This window comes from Theropithecus gelada, chromosome 17 (genome assembly GCF_003255815.1).
Source record: "Theropithecus gelada isolate Dixy chromosome 17, Tgel_1.0, whole genome shotgun sequence".
Taxonomy (NCBI): domain Eukaryota; kingdom Metazoa; phylum Chordata; class Mammalia; order Primates; family Cercopithecidae; genus Theropithecus; species Theropithecus gelada.
In genome coordinates, this window is record NC_037685.1 from 42,078,375 (window position 1) to 42,085,452 (window position 7,078).

Here is a 7,078-nt window from a genome sequence, read left to right on the forward strand (position 1 = left end):
ATGGTACTTTCTTTGATATCTGATTTCTAGCTCTGTTTATTGTCTTTCTTTTGGCATTACTGTTACTATTACTGTGCTTTTAAAAACAAGTCATGCAGATTTGTTACTTTTAAGTACATAGAAAACCTTCGAATGAAATGTTTTTCTAGACATTTCTTTTATAAGAACAGGAGCAAGTCTATATATTTTTTCTCATTTTAACTGACTACGAATATGCAGTATTAGCAAGTCAATTTTGGGCATTTCAGGAAACAATAATAAAAAAGTAAGATATTCTTATCCTGATATTTTACTTCTTTTTCTATTTCATGGTTATAAATGAAAACATTTAGGAAGTTCTACTTAGAAAGGTCCTCTTGAGTTATATACTCCTTGTTAATAAATTGATGTAGAACGTGATTTTCCTTTCAGGAACCCGTTAGGTGGAGATTTTGTCCTGCTTTAAAGTTAGCTTCCCTTTGTATTCTCCACAGGAAGTATACCAAGGCAAAATGAAGTATGCAGACATTAAAGAAATACACAGTCCTTTAAATCATTGGAGTCAGTCAAGCAAAGACCTTAAGATGCAGTCTCAGGCCTCCCAGATTATGTAAATCTCTCTGAGGGAAAAAGACTTATGTGCAAGAAGTAGTGAAGTGACATTGCAGATTAGAACGCCAAAATTTATTACTATTATGTAGAGGATATTAGAAGAATTCAGAGAAGTTGAGAGGCCAATGAGCAGCACAAGTCATTCTTGACATCTATTCACGGAGGTAATAGGGCAAATTTTACATATATGGAAAGTGTGAGAGGTGCTCTTCAGAGCTAGAGAAACTTGAGTCTGAACTGATGCGGGTAAACTACCTGGGACAGTGGGGGTCGTTTAGACATGGTGGACAAAAGTTGGAGTCAGATTATGAACAGATTTGAAGTCTGGGTTGAAATGTATGGGGGCAGACATCGCCTATGATAAATTCAGTATCTAAGGCATGTTATATGGTACAACATTTATCCATTAAATAATTCTTTCATTTATTTATTGAACAAATAGTCCTTGACTCCTAATATTCGCTGAACATGCAGTCAATTGTTGGGTGTATAAGGTTTTAGAGAAAGGAGAGACTAGAATAAGAGAAACCAAGAGGTTGATGTAGTTGTCCAGATACGAGAAAATGAGAACTATTACTGGAATAAAGTAATGAAAACAAAGAGGAAGGATTGGATTTAGGAGACTTTTTGAACTAGGATTAGACCGATCATTTTAACTGGTTGGCTATGGGGCATAAAGGAAAGAAAAGAGTAGAAGACAGTTTCAGATTTTCAGTGGGCTGACTGAGAGAATCCTATTGATAGAAAGAATGGAATTAAGTAAGCGGATTCAATTTTAGTGTGAAGAGGACAGGCATCACCTTAAAATAGCAGGGTCTTGTATGCAGTTGGAGATATAGGACTGAAGCTTAAATTAAAGATCAAGATTGGAAATAGATATTAGAGTCATTAACAGTATAAAGTTAAAGTCAATACATCTAAATTTAATAAGGCAAATTACCTATTTTCTATGCTTGATATCACAGAGGCAAGAAATAAATATCACACATGTTCACAACTGCTAGGAGAGATCACAGAGAGATGAAGAGAAACTTATGAGGGGCAGAAAAATGGGAGGGAAATGGGAGCAGCCAAGTGTCACATGTGTTGAGGTTTTCAATGTTAATTTTGGTAGACTTCTTATTCACAAATATTGTTGCATGCCTACTATGAGCTAGGTATATTTTTGTCACTAAGTTTCTAAGACTGAGTATAAAAGTCCCTGACTTCATGGAGGTCACCTGTTGGTGGGGTGAGTGCAAGAGAGGTTGAAATACCATAATATTGTGTGATACAATACACAGGCATTTTAACTAACTGACATAGATATATAGATATGAAGATACATACTATGAGCGTAACCCCCAAATAGTATAAAATATATTTTAAAATGGAACATTTTTCCTCTTAGGTTTATGATTCAGTAATCTCAATGACAATAAAATAGAGCCATAAAATAAAGATAAGATGAAATGTGGAATGAACAGAACCTGAGGTGTATGACTTACGCCCATCACCATCGTATATAATATAGTTTCTTTCCAAGTCTATACAATGTTCAAGTCCTTGAAAGAGGGAGTCGGTAAAGGGACAGGGCAGGACTAGGCATCGGAGATGTGTTTGTTACTCTGGGGAATGAAGCTGCTGAGTAGACCTTTTCTGCATTGTTAGAAAAGTGTGTAATAAACGGAAGAAGCTTCAGTAAGCTGGACAACACACATGAGTGATAATCAGAAGGTCTCTCCTTTGCAAATACACATCTTTTGCAAGGATAGTGTTGTATCTTATGGAAAACATCTGCATAAATATCAGGATCCTGTTTATACTAGTTAGACACATAAAACATGCTTTCACATGCTCACATACATAAACACAAACACAGTCACACAGTCGGCCCTTGGGTAATTGTCATCATTTCTCATAAGTTTTTCCACGGAACTGATGATAATTCAGGTAACGGTTAAGTATGGCCCTACATAAATGCTTGCTTGTTTAACCAGGAAGCATTTGGTATGAACGGCAAGGTGTGACTGTAAATGGGTTGCTGATATGTATGTGTGGAGTCAATGTGTATTTTGTGAGTTATGAGATAATTTGTTGCAGGGCTATTGATATTTTGAAAGACAAGGATAAGAACGCCTTTGCTAGGTGGCATGGAAAAGAAATAAAGACATTTTGAAACTTTTAAAGACCTATGTGATAGGTCTCTGATATAGGTCATTAAAATAATCATTAATTTACTGAAGAGTCATCAAACCATAACTATTTATGAGGTTTGGAGAAGGTGAAAGAAAACTAACAAAATAAGCCTTTGCAAAGTGCCAGACGATAGTGCAGAAAATAAAAATGATGGGAGTTTAGAAAGGGTGGAGAGTAATGAGATAACCAAATATGAAAAATAATGGACAGTGTCTTAACAATTATGGTGGTGTGTGTCATGTAAGATAAAGTGAATCCTGTAGAGATAGCAGTTCGGGCTGGACAGATGATTTTATTTTCACCTCCTTGGTCCTTGGGAGATGAGAGATTCTTTTGAAGGGAGGCTGGATGTAGGAGCAACTTTAAGCACAGGACCTTATTGAGTGGCCTGGGGGAGGTATCAGTGTTTGGCTTGAGGGAATTTTTCGGTTCAACAGTAGACTTTTCAGGTGAAGAAGAAAGAAACCAAATTTCCTAGTATGAGCAGAGAGACGAGAGCTGAAAATGTTGGAAGAGACAACGTATGGGGATTTCGTGACCAAAGGCAGCAAACCCTGCAATGCTGGTGATTCATTCATGGTCCTTTATATCATAAGAATTAACACCCAGGTTATAAAGTTAATTATATTATATCGCTTCAGCATTTGGGAGAACATAATTTGACACAGCACATTAAAAGTTCCCAGCATAATGAATATATTACTCTAGGATTCTAGCAAGATCTAACGAATAAATATTTAAAGTTTAAGCACATTCCCAAGAACTTAGTCTAGATTCACTTGATAAACTAGATAAGCTTACAGTTAATGAATTTGTTCTGGTTGACTGAGTTAATAATGAGTGCTTGAAACTCGCCTAATGCATATTTACTCAAAAGTCTTAGGATGGTATGAGTGATGACTCTATGTGCAGTTGGAAACCCAGTGTAATAAATATGTATTCAAAAGCTTCAAAAACGATTACTACGCATTAGAATTACATAATTTTTATTTTGCTTTCTGCCCTCTACCCCACCTAATTGCTATATGGCAGGACTTTATTTTTATTACTGCAAATAAATAGTGTAATTATCCTTTAAAGAAATGTGTATGGTCTGCTGGAGAATTAATAAAAATCATTATAATTGCACTGTGTACAAATGAAATATTTTCAACACATATCTTGGCAGTAGCTATTTGGAAATGTAACAAATAATTTTTATTCTCTACCTCTGCAACTTCTGTGTTTGTTACTTTTAAATTTAAGTCTATGGGGAAGATTCTTTTGGTTTGGAAATGAGCAACATTTTAAATATTTGGATTCAGGGCTAATATGAATATAAGTATGCAATAAATTTCCTTTGTGATAATGAGAGATATGGCAAATCAAATGTTATAGTCATAATCTTTACGCAACTTTCCACCTTGTTGTGCCCCAAGCCAAATGCTCTAGGGAGAGATTGCCTTGATACTCCTCTTAGCCTTTTAAGTTTTCTGTTGTTCACTGACTCCTCAGGCATTTTTGTGGGTACCTTATATCTAAGGCAACTCCAGTGACAGGGATCAACAGGTCTGTAAATTAGGAATCCTCCTAGCTGCAAGTGATAACATATCTGGGTAACAACAGATTAAGTAAGTAGGTGTTTGTTTTGCTTAGGTGTCAAGTCTACAGGCTGGCAGCTGTTGGCTTTGCTTCAGTGGCTCAACACTGCTATAGCTGGTTCTGTGCTGTTCTATAGTCGCAGTTGCAGCACCAGGCAACCCTTTGTCTTTAAGGCAGGAGGAGGTGGGAGAAGGGTCAATGGCAGGTGCCTCTATTACCTCGATAGCAACATCAACAAAAAATTACCAAAGGCTTTGCTAGAATCTTCCTGAAGAGATTTCTGCTTCTATGTAATTGTCTAAAAATGTGTTAACATGGCTACCTAGCTGCAAATGAAGGTTGACATGTGTGTTTTTAGTTGAGGTGGGAATCGGAGAGGGGGTTGGAAATGAGTGCTGGGTTAACCAGACAATAATGTCTGCCACACCTGAAAAGCCTGTGCCTTACTGGTGAGGGGCAGAGATTCCTAGGGCCAGTGGGAAGGAAGAAGGTACAGATGGCAGAAACTGCAAGACCAATGGAGACATTCATTTCTCTCCACTCCTTCCATACTCAACAGACCCATACATTGACCCCAGGGGAGCCATGTTAACCCTTGAAGCCACTTTTAATATTTCTTTCTCTTGATTTTATTGTCGCAGATATCATAGGATAGTAAAGAAAAATATTGAAAAAGCAACCTCAAGGTCTCATTTCCTTAAAAAAAAAAACAAAAAAACCATTAATGTTTCTCCTCCTTTTTATTTCCTATCATTTGCATGGATTGCAATATAAATATAATTAACTACCAGTTTGCTTTCTTCACTTAACATGATTTCATAACCCTTTTCCTTCCCTGTCTCATTTTGTTCTTAATGAATATCTGTATTATCTTCACTGACTCCTTTAAAGGATTGACATTAGCGATACAGCTTAGAAGGCTTAGCCTTATGTTTCTTATGCCACGAGGCATAAAAGAGTCATTATGTCCTAGTAGCCAAAGGACAGAATTGTATTTGTTATTTTTCAAAGCTATTCTTTTAAAATTCTTCTGATTTGAGAACAGTAACCACAATGACTTAAGAATTCACTTATACTGTATAAATCAATCAAGCAGCCGAAAGCCCTGCTGGTTTGACATGTAAGTAATCTTTGTATTTAAACATCCTAAACTACTATTTTTAATTTTAAATGATGATACTGTCTCTCTTATTACTTATTGGTGTATTTGTTGGTATGTACTTATTCCCAGCAAAGGCAATGATCATTTCTTAGAATTAATTTTTCCCTACCAGCTTTATAACACTGAACCGGTTTTACATGTACTACTTAGCAAATTAATAGAAGGTCAAACCACTGGAATTTAGAAAATAAAAGAAACTTGGTTACATAACTCCAAAACAATTTTTAAAGCTGATGTATACTTTGTACATTCTTAGCTGATGTTTAACATTTGTTATTATAAGGTTAAATAATTACAAGTTCAATTTCTGACAAAAGCTGAAAATACAATTTGATAAAAATGGAAATTTAAAACTAAAGTGATACATCACTTTTAAATATATCCATTGAAATCTACACAGCTCATAGTTATGATATTTATTACCTGTTTTTTTAAAAATGAGAAGCTCTGCCTTCATTTTTGAGAATTTTACATTGTTTTTCTTTTGACTTGAATTTATGTTAATCCATTTTCCATTATAGAATTTTATTCTAATGTAATATATTTATGAAAATTTTGACACTTTGTGTATTTTTGGATAAATATTATGTAGTTTAGTGCTGTGGTCAACAGTACAGAATATACAGCTAAACTTCTGGAGTTCAAGTTTCGCCCGTTGAAAGCTGAGAGACATTGGGAAATTTATTTAACAATTCTGTGCCTAAGTTCCCTCAATTATAAAAGTGGGAGAAATATTACCTATCCTGTAGAGTTTTTGTGAGGACTAAATGAGTTCACATATATAAATAACTTAGACGAAAGCCTGGAATGCAATGTACACTATCCTGTTATTGTTAGACTGAGGCAGAGTTCAACCACCATTTTGTGCCTCTTTTTTATGGATTTCAGTGCTTATAAACCTTGTTCACATAAAGAGGAAGATGATAACGAGAGGATTTTTGGTATATATTGTCCCTCAGATTTCCAAGTTACACACAAAAACAATATCACATAGTGGTCTATCATCAAAACCTTTTTAAAATGTAAGGATTAACAACTTGATGGAATCCTCTTTCAGTTTTCTTGAAAATAAATAATTGGAATTACCCATCTTTCAAAATGTTTCTTGAACTGAAGTCATTTGCTGTCTCAATTTCTGGAAAGTGTGCCACCAAAGGCTTTCCTAGATGTATCAAAGAGTTCTAGACTCTTCTTCTTCCACTTAGAGTCTGCAAATTTAACTCTATTCTCGGAAAAGGGTTGGGAAGATAAAAGTATTAGATACATTTCCTGCTACATCTTGGGCAATAAAGTATTTGATCAGCTTTATTATAATAACATTTACATAGAATAAGATTCACTAATTTTAAATGTACAGTTCTGTGAATTTTGACAAGTGTACAAAGTTGTGGATCTACCACCAAAGTTATGATATAGAACATTTCTGTCACTCCCAAACGGTGTGTCATGTCTTTTTGCTGTAATTGCCTCCCCAGATGCTTGATGCCTGATTGGCTTTTTGTCACCATTTTACTTCTGGTTACCTTGAGTAAATACCTAGGAGGGAGACTGCTGGGTTTCATGGTC